General features: G+C 51.3%; 3 non-coding genes across 3 annotated transcripts; all 3 read right to left on the bottom strand.

The window, feature by feature from the left end:
* Positions 1 to 4,911: 4,911 nt before the first annotated feature.
* Positions 4,912 to 8,915, bottom strand: LOC145983048 (large subunit ribosomal RNA). The gene has a single exon (XR_014441219.1). It is a non-coding gene; the product is annotated as a large subunit ribosomal RNA (ribosomal RNA).
* Positions 8,916 to 9,696: 781 nt separating this feature from the next.
* Positions 9,697 to 9,848, bottom strand: LOC145983046 (5.8S ribosomal RNA). The gene has a single exon (XR_014441217.1). It is a non-coding gene; the product is annotated as a 5.8S ribosomal RNA (ribosomal RNA).
* Positions 9,849 to 12,550: 2,702 nt separating this feature from the next.
* On the bottom strand, positions 12,551 to 14,381 carry LOC145983047 (small subunit ribosomal RNA). The gene has a single exon (XR_014441218.1). It is a non-coding gene; the product is annotated as a small subunit ribosomal RNA (ribosomal RNA).
* Positions 14,382 to 15,877: the final 1,496 nt, after the last annotated feature.

The raw sequence follows: 15,877 nt of genomic DNA, 5'->3' as shown, positions 1-15,877 counted from the left end.
CCTCAGTTTTCTTCCCACCTTTACTTTCTATTCGGCTTTTGCTCCAGAGATTACCGTCAAAGGCAACAATTCTGGGACAATATAGCTTCCCAAGAAACTTGTACAAGCATTGACACAATATCATCCGTTTTCTTCCCAGCTTGACTTTTTATTCGGCTTTTGCTCCAGTGATTACAGTCAAAGTTAAAAGTTCTGGGAGAATAATAAAGCTTCCCAGCTTGACATTCTATTCGGCTTTTGCTCCACAGATTGCCGTCAAAGGCAAAAATTCTGGGAGAATAAATCTTCCCAAGAAACTTGTACAAGCAACGCAATGTGGCATTGACACAATATCATCCTCCTCAGTTTTCTTCCCACCTTTACTTTCTATTCGGCTTTTGCTCCACAGATTGCCGTCAAAGGCAAAAGTTCTGGGAGAATAAATCTTCCCAAGAAACTTGTACAAGCTACGCAATGTGGAATTGACACAATATCATCCTCCTCCGTTTTCTTCCCAGCTTGACTTTCTATTCGGCTTTTGCTCCAGAGATTGCCGTCAAAGGCAAAAATTCTGGGAGAATAAAGCTTCCCAAGAAACTTGTACAAGCAACGCAATGTGGCATTGACAAAATATCATCCACCTCAGTTTTCTTCCCAGCTTGACTTCTCGACAAACTTCTAAAAGCACGGTAACGTGGCAAAGGCACACACACACAAACAATTCTCCTCCTCAGTTTTCTTCCCAGCTTGACTTTCTATTCGGCTTTTGCTCCAGAGATTACCGTCAAACGCAAAAAAAATTCTCGGAGAATATAGCTTCCCAAGAAACTTGTACAAGCATTGACACAATATCATCCGTTTTCTACCCAGCTTGACTTTCTATTCTGCTTTGCTCCTGAGATTGCCGTCAAAGGCAAAAAAAATTCTGGGACAATAAAGCTTCCCAAGAAACTTGTACAATCAACATAATGTGGCAGTGACACAATATCACCCTCCTCAGTTTTCTTCCCACCTTTACTTTCTATTCGGCTTTTGCTCCAGAGATTACCGTCAAAGGCAACAATTCTGGGACAATATAGCTTCCCAAGAAACTTGTACAAGCATTGACACAATATCATCCGTTTTCTTCCCAGCTTGACTTTTTATTCGGCTTTTGCTCCAGTGATTACAGTCAAAGTTAAAAGTTCTGGGAGAATAATAAAGCTTCCCAGCTTGACTTTCTATTCGGCTTTGGCTCCACAGATTGCCGTCAAAGGCAAAAATTCTGGGAGAATAAAGCTTCCCAAGAAACTTGTACAAGCAACGCAATGTGGCATTGACACAATATCATCCTCCTCCGTTTTCTTCCCAGCTTGACTTTCTATTCGGCTTTTGCTCCAGAGATTGCCGTCAAAGGCAAAAATTCTGGGAGAATAAATCTTCCCAAGAAACTTGTACAAGCAACGCAATGTGGAAGTGACACAATATCATCCTCCTCCGTTTTCTTCCCAGCTTGACTTTCTATTCTGCTTTTGCTCCAGAGATTGCCGTCAAAGGCAAAGATTCTGGGACAATAAAGCTTCCCAAGAAACTTGTACAAGCAACGCAATGTGGCATTGACACAATATCATCCTCCTCCGTTTTCTTCCCAGCTTGACTTTCTATTCGGCTTTTGCTCCAGAGATTCCCGTCAAAGGCAAAAAAAATTCTGGGACAATGAAGCTTCCCAAGAAACTTGTACAATCAACATAATGTGGCAGTGACACAATATCACCCTCCTCAGTTTTCTTCCCACCTTTACTTTCTATTCGGCTTTTGCTCCAGAGATTACCGTCAAAGGCAACAATTCTGGGACAATATAGCTTCCCAAGAAACTTGTACAAGCATTGACACAATATCATCCGTTTTCTTCCCAGCTTGACTTTTTATTCGGCTTTTGCTCCAGTGATTACAGTCAAAGTTAAAAGTTCTGGGAGAATAATAAAGCTTCCCAGCTTGACTTTCTATTCGGCTTTGGCTCCACAGATTGCCGTCAAAGGCAAAAATTCTGGGAGAATAAAGCTTCCCAAGAAACTTGTACAAGCAACGCAATGTGGCATTGACACAATATCATCCTCCTCCGTTTTCTTCCCAGCTTGACTTTCTATTCGGCTTTTGCTCCAGAGATTGCCGTCAAAGGCAAAAATTCTGGGAGAATAAATCTTCCCAAGAAACTTGTACAAGCAACGCAATGTGGCAGTGACACAATATCATCCTCCTCCGTTTTCTTCCCAGCTTGACTTTCTATTCGGCTTTTGCTCCAGAGATTGCCGTCAAAGGCAAAAATTCTGGGAGAATAAATCTTCCCAAGAAACTTGTACAAGCAACGCAATGTGGCAGTGACACAATATCATCCTCCTCCGTTTTCTTCCCAGCTTGACTTTCTATTCGGCTTTTGCTCCAGAGATTGCCGTCAAAGGCAAAGATTCTGGGACAATAAAGCTTCCCAAGAAACTTGTACAAGCAACGCAATGTGGCATTGACACAATATCATCCTCCTCCGTTTTCTTCCCAGCTTGACTTTCTATTCGGCTTTTGCTCCAGAGATTACCGTCAAAGGCAACAATTCTGGGACAATATAGCTTCCCAAGAAACTTGTACAAGCATTGACACAATATCATCCGTTTTCTTCCCAGCTTGACTTTTTATTCGGCTTTTGCTCCAGTGATTACAGTCAAAGTTAAAAGTTCTGGGAGAATAATAAAGCTTCCCAGCTTGACTTTCTATTCGGCTTTGGCTCCACAGATTGCCGTCAAAGGCAAAAATTCTGGGAGAATAAATCTTCCCAAGAAACTTGTACAAGCAACGCAATGTGGCATTGACACAATATCATCCTCCTCCGTTTTCTTCCCAGCTTGACTTTCTATTCGGCTTTTGCTCCAGAGATTGCCGTCAAAGGCAAAGATTCTGGGACAATAAAGCTTCCCAAGAAACTTGTACAAGCAACGCAATGTGGCAGTGACACCCGCACAAATCTCCTCTCCTACGTTTTCTTCCCAGCCTGACTTTCTATTCGGCTTTTGCTCCAGAGATTACCGTCAAAGGTAAAAGTTCTGGTAGAATAAAGCTTCCCAGCTTTACTTTCTATTCGGCTTTTGCTCCACAGATTACCGTCAAAGGTAAAAGATGTGGGACAATGAAGCTTCCCAGCTTGACTTTCCATTCGGCTTTTGCTCCAGAGATTACCGTTAAAGGCAAAAATTCTGGGAGAATAAAGCTTCCCAAGAAACTTGTACAAGCAAGGCAATGTGTCATTGACAAAATATGATCCACCTCAGTTTTCTTCCCAGCTTGACTTCTCCACAAACTTCTAAAAGCACGGTAATGTGGCAAAGGCACACACACACACAAACAATTCTCCTTTTCAGTTTTCTTCCCAGCTTTACTTTCTATTCGGCTTTTGCTCCAGAGATTGCCGTTAAAGGCAAAAAATAATCTGGGAGAATAAAGCTTCCCAAGAAACTTGTACAAGCAACATAATGTGGCAGTGACACAATATCACCCTCCTCAGTTTTCTTCCCACCTTTACTTTCTATTCGGCTTTTGCTCCAGAGATTGCCGTTGAAGGCAAAAATCCTGGGTGAATGAAGCTTCTCCACAAACTTCTAAAAGGACGGTAATGTTGCAAAGGCACACACACAAACAATTCTCCTCCTCAGTTTTCTTCCCCGCTTTACTTTCTATTCGGCTTTTGCTCCAGAGATCGCCGTCAAAGGTAAAAGTTCTGGGAGAATAAAGCTTCCCAGCTTTACTTTCTATTCGGCTTTTGCTCCAGAGATTACCGTTCAAGGCAAAAAAAATTCTGGGACAATAAAGCTTCCCAAGAAACTTGTACAAGCAACTCAATGTGGCAGTGACACAATATCATCCTCCTCTGTTTTCTTCCCAGCTTGACTTTCAATTCGGCTTTTGCTCCAGAGATTGCCGTTAAAGGCAAAAAATAATCTGGGAGATTAAAGCTTCCCAAGAAACTTGTACAATCAACATAATGTGGCAGTGACACAATATCACCCTCCTCAGTTTTCTTCCCACCTTTACTTTCTATTCGGCTTTTGCTCCAGAGATTGCCGTTGAAGGCAAAAATCCTGGGTGAATGAAGCTTCTCCACAAACTTCTAAAAGGACGGTAATGTTGCAAAGGCACACACACAAACAATTCTCCTCCTCAGTTTTCTTCCCAGCTTTACTTTCTATTCGGCTTTTGCTCCAGAGATCGCCGTCAAAGGTAAAAGTTCTGGGAGAATAAAGCTTCCCAGCTTTACTTTCTATTCGGCTTTTGCTCCAGAGATTACCGTTAAAGTCAAAAATTCTTTGAGAATGGATCTTCCCAACAAACATCTACAATGTGGCAAAGGCACACAAATCTGCTTTTCTGTTTTGTTCCCAGCTTGACTTGCTATTGGGGTTTTGCTCCACAGATTACCGTTAAAGGTAAAAATTCTGGGAGAGTAAACTTGCTCGTCCACAAACTTCTCGGCCAAGCACCATCATATACACACCTCTCGTCCACTTTCATCCCAGCTTGGCTTCGAATGTGGATTGCTCTCTCTTTGTCTAAAAGACAAATCTTTGTGCTGTGCAGTGTTCAACTGCTGCTTTCGTTCTCTACAGTTAGTTTCTAACTGCAAAGAAACAACATTTTTCATTCGCAACTTGGCTTGGAGTCAAGTTGTTGCCTCCCAGGCTAAACTGGGAGGTCCTTCTTCTTCTTGTTTGGTCGGCTGGGTAGAAACCCCAAAGTCCAGCGATCCGCCACCTGCTGGAAGCCCCGGTTGCCAGCAACCGGTTAAGGTGCCGGCTTCCGGTTCGGGTGTCCTCCCCCGGTCGAAACTGGGGTCTGGACTCCCGGCGAAGGTCCCGGAGGGACCTCCTGAAAGAGAATAGGAGTTGTTTCAGGTGCCGTGCAGCCGACAGCACGAACCTGCAAGCGAGGGCTGCCTTTCAACGGGTCGCCACCGTACGGAGGCTTCACCGCTCACGACGCCCCGCCAGATACTCAAGTCGTCTACGAGTGGTTCAAGGGTCCCAACTTCCGAGTGCTTGATTACCCCGTGAATCCCCATCTAGAATCCCAAAGACCTCGGTCAGTGGGGCAAGTGGGCGGAGTCTCGATGGCACTACTCGCGGGGAGCCTCACCCCCCGGGTTGGGGGGGGGGTGGTTGGTGACTCCCCGCCTTACCGGTCCCCCGTGAGGGGGTCCAGCGTTGGTGGTTCTGCCTTTCAGAGTGCAGGGACCCACGGTCACGCAGCTCCGGGCACGGCTTCGGCCTTAGAGGCGTTCAGGCTTCAGCCGTCGGACGTAGCTTCGCACCAAGGTTCGATCGAACCGGCGCGGTACCATTGGTCCGAACCTGGGGTTCCTCTCGTACTAACCAGGATTACCTTGGCCGCGTTCTAAACGCCAGGAGGATAAAACTAACCTGTCTCACGACGGTCTAAACCCAGCTCACGTTCCTTGTTGGTTGGTGAACAATCATACGCTCGGGGAGCGCTGCGTCCCCACGGTAAGAAGAGCCGACATCGAAGGATCAAAAAGCCGCGTCGCTATGAACGCTTGGCGGCCACGAGCCAGTTATCCCTGTGGTAACTTTTCTGTCACCTCCCGCCGAAGATCCTTCGGACGGGGAGGATCGATAGGCCCCGGTTTCCCGGGTCCCACCCGTACTGAGGGTGCGGATCAGGGCGGCTTTTGCCCTTTCGCTCTACCCGAGGTTTCTGGCCTCGGTGAGCCGCCCTTAGGACACCTGCGTTATCCTTTGACAGATGTTCCGCCCCAGACGAACTCCCCACCTGCCGTTGTCCCCGGATCGGGTCGGCCCCCTGTCCGGCACGGACCGGGAGTCCGGTCCGGCCGGCCAGTAGCAGGGGCCTTGGTTCATGAACGGCGTGCGACGAAGCCGGAGCCCCGACGCCCGCGTCCCGCCCAACCGGGTGAGTCGGGAAACCGTGAGAGTAGTGGTATTTCACCGGCGGGCACCCGAAGGAGCCCTCCCACTTATGCTACACCTCGTCACGTCTCCCGACAGCGGCAGACTAGAGTCAAGCTCAACAGGGTCTTCTTTCCCCGCTGACATTCTCCAAGCCCGTTCCCTTGGCTGTGGTTTCGCTAGACAGTAGGTAGGGACAGAGGGAATCTCGTTAATCCATTCATGCGCGTCACTAATTGGATGACGAGGCATTTGGCTACCTTAAGAGAGTCATAGTTACTCCCGCCGTTTACCCGCGCTTCCCTGAATTTCTTCAGCGCGACATTCAGAGCACTGGGCAGAAATCACATCCCGTCAACACCCTTCCAGGCTGTCGAGATGCTTTGTTTTAATTAAACAGTCGGATTCCCCTGGTCCGTGCCGGTTCTGAGTCGACCGTTCGTCGGCGGCCGACTCGAGGGGAGGCACGTTCCCCCCAGCGCCCCCGAGGGGGCCCAGGGGTTAGGTGCGTTCCCCTCAGAGAGCCCAGGGACGCTCGCGGAAGTCCGACGCGCGGTCCAAGCTTGGAACAACCCCGGAAGGATGTCCCTCGCCAAGACCCACGCCGGACCGAACCCGCGGTGGCCCCCCGGGCCCCGACCGGCCCCGGTCCCCAGAGCCAATCCTTGTTCCGAAGGTACGGATCCAGATTGCCGACTTCCCTTACCCACATTAGTCTATCGTCAAGAGGCTCTTTACCTCGGAGGCCAGATGCGGATTCGGGTACGGCCAGGCCTCGGGACTCTGCTGCGCTGTTCCCACCAAGATTTTCAAGGTCCGACGGGCACCCGGGGAAACCGCACCCAACTACGGTTCTCTTAGCTTTCCCCAGTGTCCCCTTCTCCTTCTGGGAAGATTCCGGGGAGCGTAGGGGATCGCTCTGACAGAACAGACAACTCTGCCCCCGGGACCCGACGGATTCTCCTGGTGCCACCAGTTACCTGGACTTACGGACTTCGAGGGAACCCGCGACGCACTCCCGGTCCCGAGACGCGGCGGAGGGCTGGATACCCCACTTCCCTTTCGACCGCGGCCGAGACGCCGGCGCCTCGCGCTAACCACTACACCTCACCCGGTGGCAGCGCGAAACTGACCCGACGCATCGGTGGGAGTTTTCCGCGGTCTAAGGACCGGCTCACCCGCCTGCAACTGCTGTTGAGGCGGAACCCTTCTCCACGTCTGACCTCAGCGAGGTCTCATCAGATTATTTGCTACTACCACCAAGATCTGCAACGACGGCGGCTCCAGGCAGGCTCGCGCCCAGACCCTTCCACGCTCACCGCCGCGCCCTCCTACTCACCGCCGCGTCATTCTTACATAGTTGACTATGCATGGAGCATTGCGGCGGCGGCCGGGTATAGGCACGACGCTCGATTGCCATCCATTTTCAGGGCCGGTTGCTTCGGCAGGTGAGTCGTTACACACTCCTTAGCGGATGCCGACTTCCATGGCCACCGCCCTGCTGTCTTGAGCAACCGACGCCTTTCATGGTTTGAGCAGCGTCGATTCAGGCGCCTTAACCCGGCGTTTGGTTCATCCCACAGCGCCAGTCCTGCTTACCAGGAGCGGCCCACTGAGCACTCGGGTCCAAGAACGCCCCGCTTCGCCCTATGGGCAAGCGGGACATCCATCCCGTTCAGAGTTTGAGAGTGGGTCGAGGCCGTTTCGGCCCCGAGGCCCCCGGTCATTCGCTTTACCGGGATGGACCCCCCTTGCGAGCGCCAGCTGTCCTGAGGGACACTTCGGAGGGAACCAGCTACTAGACGGTTCGATTGGCCTTTCGCCACTATGCTTAGCTCAGACGGTCGATTTGCACGTCAGAGGCGGTTCGGACTTCCACCAGGGTTTCCCCTGGATTCGTCCTGGCCGAGCATAGTTCACCATCTTTCGGGTCCCAGCGAGTGGGCTCATAGGTACGATCCCCGCACCCGGAGGTGGGGGATCGCCCCGGGACTGCGCGAGGGCCCTTCGTTGAGCGACTCCGGGTCACCTCGATCGTCCCAGTCGCTTTGACTGCGCCTTCGGGTTTAGTGATTCCCTTAGACTCGCCCACGCGCTAGACTCCTTGGTCCGTGTTTCAAGACGGGTCGGATGGGCCACTCGTTGACCACCGCACGGGCCCGGGGCTCACAGTACGCCCCCCGCGAACCCCCCGAACGAGCGGGGGACGGGGGGACACTGCCAGGCACGCCACAGCGAGCTGCGACCTCTACGCCTTCCGCCTAAAAACGGCGGCGGATCCCCAGGCCTGCCCATGAGCCGTCGGGTTCCGTCCGGGTCACCGGGGGTTCTCCGGACGAGCCAGAGAGCTCCACCCCAGGCCCTTAGGACGGATCCCAACGAGCCGCGGTGCCCTACCGGGCGCGGAATGAAGGGGGACCGTCCCGGACGCACCCTCGCAGACGGGATGTCCCTAAGGAAGGGGACAACCCCGCTAGGGGGCCGGAGACTTAGTCCTTAACCCTTGAATCACCTTCCCCCATCGAACTCTCGAGCTCCATCCGTTTGACCCCCAGGCGGTTTCACGTACTATTGAACTCTCTCTTCAAAGTTCTTTTCAACTTTCCCTCGCGGTACTTGTTCGCTATCGGTCTCGTGGTGATATTTAGCCTTAGGAGGAATCTACCTCCCACTTAGGGATGCATTCCAGAGCATCCCGAATCCTTGGGAAAGCGCCCAGCCCGACTCGGCAAGACGGAGGTTCGCACGGGCCTAGCACCCTCTGTGGGATGTTGGTCCTTTCAAGTTACACTTAGAACCTCCCGCCGAGCGGGATTTACGGACGTTCCCTTCCACCAAATCGCCCACCGGCTCGGATAACCGTGCCGGAGGCTTGGGTGGCGGGCTTCTCCCTTTTCGCTCGCGGCTACCGAGGGAATCATTGTTATTTTCTTTTCCTCCGCATATTGATATGCTTAAATCGTGCGGGTGGTCAACCCTGAGTCGAGGTCGGGTGCTAACTTTACATTGCGGTTTCCTAGGAGGTCCGAGGGATCTTCCTCGTCGCCCAACGCAGGTCCTCCTATCTAGACGGTAAGGCGGCTCTCGAGTTCGGCGGAAACCTCTAATCTTGACCGAGCTCTCCTTCCGCGCGAACCGAAGAGACAGGCTCTTCCACGCGTCCGTAGACGACTGTTGGAAACTTACCCTGCGTTCAACGCGAGGCACCCGCCCGGACGAAACTGAGTCGTCCGGCCGGCTCTCCCACTCCACGTAATTCCAAACTTTGGAAATTTAACCTTCCGAGCATCAGAGTGGTCCAGCCACAATGTCCGAAGAAGCCTACATCCCGATCACCGGCGAGCAACTATAGTCGGGCCGGCAAATGTGCCGGCCGGACATGCATAGCCTTTTTCATTATCCACATACTTTATTCAATTTGCTCTACAGCTAGGTTCAACCTAACTGCAAAAGACAACCATCTCTGAAAGTTGCTCGCCCCTGAATGCTCGGAAAGCTGCTTCCGGGATACGGATACGGACTGCTCCGGGATGACCCCGCTCCTTCGAGGCCCCTTCCACGCACGCCCGGATCCGTAGACCGGTCTTTCCACTTCTTGTACTAGAATGGAGTCCTCCGAGAAGACGACCTCAAGGCCGACTCCTAATGATCCTGTTTCGGATTCGACCTCGCGACCGCTCTTACCTCGCTGAGAGAGGCGGCCGCGAGACTTTCGTGGCGTGCTGTTACACGCGCTGTGCTCGCAAGAGCACATGTGTCATTTAGAAACTTCCGACACTCAACCAGGACCGACCCAGGTAAAGACCCGGGCCGCAATGTGCATTCGAAACCGTCGATGCTCTCTGTTTTGCAGATCGCAAATTGACTCGCAGCTAGCTGCGTTCTTCATCGACCCACGAGCCAAGTGATCCCCCGCCTGGGGTTGTTTCTGGTTTGCTGAAGTGCGACAGGTCGCACTTCGGCGGAATGATGTGTCTGTTCATCGGGAAGCGCCCTCGCGAGCCTCCCCGGATGATACCTACCCCCCCGTCTCCAAGGCCTCGAGACGGGGTTCGGGTGCATGTTTTAGCGGGGCGATACCTTTAAAGGTCGAGTCTCACCTACCCCTGTTAACGTGCAACTTTGAAAGTGCCGGCCAATTATAGTCTGGCCGACGCAAGCGCCGGCCGGAAGGACATGCATGGCAAGTTTTCCCGGCATCTTTTTTTCATTCTCCACGTGCTTTCTTTAAGTTACTCTACAGCTAGGTTACACCTAACTGCAAAAGACAAACATCTCTGCCCGCACTTGTGCAAGACTGTAATTGACCTACACAATTCTATTCGGTTTTTGCTCCAGAGATTACCGTCAAAGGCAAAAAAATTTCTGGGAGAATAAAGCTTCCCAAGAAACTTGTACAAGCAAGGCAATGTGGCATTGACACAATATCACACTCCTCTGTTTTCTTCCCAGCTTGACTTTCCATTCGGCTTTTGCTCCACAGATTACCGTCAAAGGCAAAAAAATTTCTGGGAGAATAAAGCTTCCCAAGAAACTTGTACAAGCATGGCAATGTGGCATTGACACAATATCACACTCCTCTGTTTTCTTCCCAGCTTGACTTTCTATTCGGCTTTTGCTCCACAGATTACCGTCAAAGGCAAAAAATTTCTGGGAGAATAAAACTTCCCAAGAAACTTGTACAAGCATGGCAATGTGGCATTGACACAATATCACACTCCTCTGTTTTCTTCCCAGCTTGACTTTCTATTCGGCTTTTGCTCCACAGATTACCGTCAAAGGCAAAAAATTTCTGGGAGAATAAAGCTTCCCAAGAAACTTGTACAAGCATGGCAATGTGGCATTGACACAATATCACACTCCTCTGTTTTCTTCCCAGCTTGACTTTCTATTCGGCTTTTGCTCCACAGATTACCGTCAAAGGCAAAAAATTTCTGGGAGAATAAAGCTTCCCAAGAAACTTGTACAAGCATGGCAATGTGGCATTGACACAATATCACACTCCTCTGTTTTCTTCCCAGCTTGACTTTCTATTCGGCTTTTGCTCCACAGATTACCGTCAAAGGCAAAAAATTTCTGGGAGAATAAAGCTTCCCAAGAAACTTGTACAAGCATGGCAATGTGGCATTGACACAATATCACACTCCTCTGTTTTCTTCCCAGCTTGACTTTCTATTCGGCTTTTGCTCCACAGTTTACCGTCAAAGGCAAAAAATTTCTGGGAGAATAAAGCTTCCCAAGAAACTTGTACAAGCATGGCAATGTGGCATTGACACAATATCACACTCCTCTGTTTTCTTCCCAGCTTGACTTTCTATTCGGCTTTTGCTCCACAGATTACCGTCAAAGGCAAAAAAATTTCTGGGAGAATAAAACTTCCCAAGAAACTTGTACAAGCATGGCAATGTGGCATTGACACAATATCACACTCCTCTGTTTTCTTCCCAGCTTGACTTTCTATTCGGCTTTTGCTCCACAGATTACCGTCAAAGGCAAAAAAATTTCTGGGAGAATAAAACTTCCCAAGAAACTTGTACAAGCATGGCAATGTGGCATTGACACAATATCACACTCCTCTGTTTTCTTCCCAGCTTGACTTTCTATTCGGCTTTTGCTCCACAGATTACCGTCAAAGGCAAAAAAATTTCTGGGAGAATAAAACTTCCCAAGAAACTTGTACAAGCATGGCAATGTGGCATTGACACAATATCACACTCCTCTGTTTTCTTCCCAGCTTGACTTTCTATTCGGCTTTTGCTCCACAGATTACCGTCAAAGGCAAAAAAATTTCTGGGAGAATAAAACTTCCCAAGAAACTTGTACAAGCATGGCAATGTGGCATTGACACAATATCACACTCCTCTGTTTTCTTCCCAGCTTGACTTTCTATTCGGCTTTTGCTCCACAGATTACCGTCAAAGGCAAAAAAATTTCTGGGAGAATAAAGCTTCCCAAGAAACTTGTACAAGCAAGGCAATGTGGCAGGGACACAAATCTGCTTCTCTGTTTTCTTCCCAGCTTGACTTTCTATTGGGGTTTTGCTCCACAGATTACCGTCAAAGGTAAAAGATGTGGGAGAATGCATGCATGGCATGTCTGCCGGCAACTTTTTCATTCTCAACGTGCTTTCTTTAATTTGCTCTACAGTTAGGTTCAACGTAACTGCAAAAGACAACCATTCATTCAAAATTCATAGTAGGGCCGCACGAATGCCGGTCATGTACATTGCTCCAAGTGGTCGGCTGGGTGATGGGGTACCGACATTGGGGTACCCACAAAACCCCAAGTCCAGCGATCCGCCACCTGCCGGAAGCCCCGGCTGGCCACACATGCCGGTTAGGGAGTTCTCCCCCGGTCGAAACCGGGGTCTGAACTTCCGGCGAAGGGCTCCGGAGGAGCCCTCCTTAGAAACAAACGTAGTGGAGCGAAGGGGGAATCGCCTTACTCCGCACACCCGCTCAGCCAGGCATTCCCTGCGAGGGGGAATGCCCCCGTTGGGGGCCGAGGACCGATTCTTGACCCTTCAAAAACCAACTACGTACCATCCGCAGGCTCCGGGAGTCTGAGTCCCCCTTCGACGCACTCGCGGATGGAAGACAAGGTGAAGAAGCGGATATACCGTACGGTAATGATCCTTGGGCAGGTTCTCCTACCCAAACCTTGTTACGACTTTTGCTTCCTCTAAGTGACCAGGTTCGGCCGTCTTCCCGACGGTTCCTGCGGAAGGTGGAACCCCCGCAGGGCGCCGGTCCAAAGGCCTCACCGTATCACTCGATCGGATGCATCGACGGGCGGTGTGCACAAAGGGCAGGGACTCGATCAACGCGAGCTGATGACTCGCGCTTACTGGGCATTCCTCGTTCGCGGGGAATAATTGCAATCCCCGGTCCCTATCACGAAGGAGGTTCAGCGGTTACCCGTACCTCTCGGCAGGGGAAGACGCGTTGTCTCCTTCAGTGTGACGCGCGTGCGGCCCAGGGCATCGAAGGGCATCACTGACCTGATTTAGCTCCCACTCTTGCTGCTTGCGACAACCGGTCTCTCTAAGAAGAGGTTTGATGCGCCGGGGGAACACATACCCCGACGCCTAGTTAATAGGCAGGAGTCTCGTTCGTTATCGCAATCAAGCAGACAAATCGCTCCACCAACTAAAATCGGCCATGCACCACCATCCACCGAATCACGAGAGAGCTCTCAATCTGTCAATCCTTGCGGTGTCCGGGCCTGGTAAGTTTGCCGTGTTGAGTCAAGTTGAGCCGCACGTCCCACGCCTTGTGGTGCCCTTCCGTCAATTCCTTTAAGTTTCAGCTTTGCAACCATACTCCCCCCGGAACCCGAAATCTCAGGTTTCCCGGGGGCTGCGCGCACGGTGTTCTTGAACCTTGCGCATCGCTGGATGGCATCGTTTATGGTTAGAACTAGGGCGGTATCTAATCGCCTTCGAACCTCCAACTTTCGTTCTTGATTAATGAAGACATTCTTGGCAAATGCTTTCGCTGTAGGTAGTCTTGCGAGGATCCTAGAATTTCACCTCTCCCCTCGCAATACTAATGCCCCCGTCAATCCCTTTTAATCATTACCTCTGGTTCGAAAACCAACAGAGAGAACCGAGGTCCTGTTCCATTATTCCATGCAAGGAGCATCCAGGCGAATAGCCTGCTTTGAGCACTTTAATTTGTTCAAAGTAAACGTCCCGGAATCCCCCGGTCCACTCGGTGAAGAGCAGACCGGGGAAACCGAGAAGACGTCCGGTACGGCCAGTTGAACGCCTGACGGCGAACCGACCGCCCGAGACCCAGATCCAACTACGAGCTTTTTAACCGCAGCAACTTTAATATACGCTATCGGAGCTGGACTTACCGCGTCTGCTGGCACCAGACTTGCACTCCGATAGGTTCACCCAACTGTTTAGGGTGGATCCATTCCGATTACGGGGCCTCGGATGAGTCCCGCATCGTTATTTTTCGTCACTACCTCCCCGTGCCGGGAGTGGGTAATTTGCGTGCCTGCTGCCTTCCATAGATGTGGTAGCCGTTTCTCAGGCTCCCTCTCCGGAATCGAACCCTGATTCCCCGTTACCCGTAATCACCATGGTGGGCCAATAACCCACCATCCACAGTGTGATGAGGCAGACATTTGATAGATGCGTCGCCGGTGCTTGACCGTGCGATCTGCCTAGAGGTTACTTAGAGTCACCAAATGAGTCGGCCCGCAGAAGCGGACCGTTTGGTCTTTTGAATGGTAACGGCACCCCGTCCGGTTGCCCGGCCGGAGACACCGTGAGCATGTATTAGCTCTGGAATTGCCACAGGTATCCAAGTAGGATGCGTACGATCTAAGGAACCATAACTGATGTAATGAGCCATTCGCGGTTTCACTTTGGTAAAGTCTGTACTGAGACATGCATGGCTTAGGCTTTGAGACGAGCATATGACTACTGGCAGGATCAACCAGGGTACGGTGCATACGGTGCGTATGCAGCACTCGCGCGAGGCAGAGTGCCATGTTTTAAGCGAGGAAAGCGGCTCGCCACTAACTTAGGCAACGCAACACTGACGCTTGAAGAACGACAGGTTACACCGCTTTCCAGAAAACATAATTACACTACTCCCACTACTTCGGTTAGAGGTCTACGTAGTTCCACTTTATTTAAAGCTGGAAACTTCGAGACGTTCGTTTGCGCGCGGGAACGGCGAACCGACTTCTTCGATTGGCACCGTGCCCGCGTTCTGGTTCTGTTCCAGCGAACAGCCGTGCCTGTACGGCAACAGGCAGCCACTCAAGACGGCGCTCCGGAGAACGCACGCTTCGACGGACACCCGTACCAAGTTCTCGGGAACCTTCGGGTTTAGGTTGTCTCGCCACGGAGGCTGGCACGTACGCTGCTTTCCTTAGGTGCAGGCTTCGACTTAGAGTCGTTCGGTCGAGCCGGAGTTCCCCAAGTGAGCAGAACGGACGGGTCAACTTCAGAAACGATGCAACGCAAACCGGAGAAGGCATCGCCGTCACCGGGAGAGAAAAGAGAGAGCTAGCTTGCTTTCCCTTGGTGCAGGTTTCATTCTAGAGTCGTTCGGATGAACCGGAGTTCCCAAGGTAGGCAAGCGAACACAGGTCGGGTACCTTGTGTCACTTCCCGCTAACCGAAATGTGAAAAAGTAGCTCACTATCCCACCCCCTCTCTACCTAGAGTCGTTTGGAAGAGAGGAGGTGGGCGAGTTACCGTCAAAACGTCGGAGTTCCTTGCTTTCCCACGGTGCAGGCTTCAACCTAGTTTCTTTTAGGATGAGCCGGAGTTCCCGAGGTAGGCAGGATCGCCGGCGATTGACGTCTCGTCACTTCTCGGCAGCGAGGGCTGACAAAATGAATTGCTTTAACTCGGTGCAGGCTTCATCCTACATTCGTTCGGATGAGCCGGAGTTCCCGAGGTGGGCAAGTGCTCCCGCAGGACCGGTTCTCTTAACTCGCTCGGCTTCCGACGGTTGACGTTTTAGCTTGCTTTCCCTCAGAGTGCTCAGCCTAGAGACGTTCGGAAGAACAGAGGTAGGCAAGTTATCCGCTTGAGAGGCACCTTAATTTGACATGCCATGCTTAACCTCGGTGCAAGCTTCATCCTAGAGTTGTTCGGATGAGCCGGAGTTCCCGAGGTAAGCTAAGCTTCCCCACTAGGGTGGGTAAGTCAATTCAAGGTGTCTGATGCTCAACCTACATGCGTTCGGAAGAGCACAAACGGTTACGTCACGTGTCGGAGGCGAACCACCGTGTACGAGGGCTGACAAGTTAGTAGCAACAAACTTGGTTCAGGTTCAACCAGTCTTCCAAGGAAGGCTACCTTCCCGCTTGCGCGGCTCTGTCACTTACTCGTACACGGCGCAGAAACAAAGATGGGTGCCGTGAATTTTCCGAAAACTATGAATACAGCAATGCTTTTCGGAAAACAATTCCAACCCCAACAT

Source organism: Lepisma saccharinum, unplaced genomic scaffold (assembly GCF_977018435.1).
Source record: "Lepisma saccharinum unplaced genomic scaffold, izLepSacc3.1 HAP1_SCAFFOLD_586, whole genome shotgun sequence".
NCBI classification, from domain to species: Eukaryota; Metazoa; Arthropoda; class Insecta; order Zygentoma; family Lepismatidae; genus Lepisma; species Lepisma saccharinum.
Note: the sequence above shows the minus strand (reverse complement) of the source record. Positions and strands in the feature narration are given on the sequence as shown.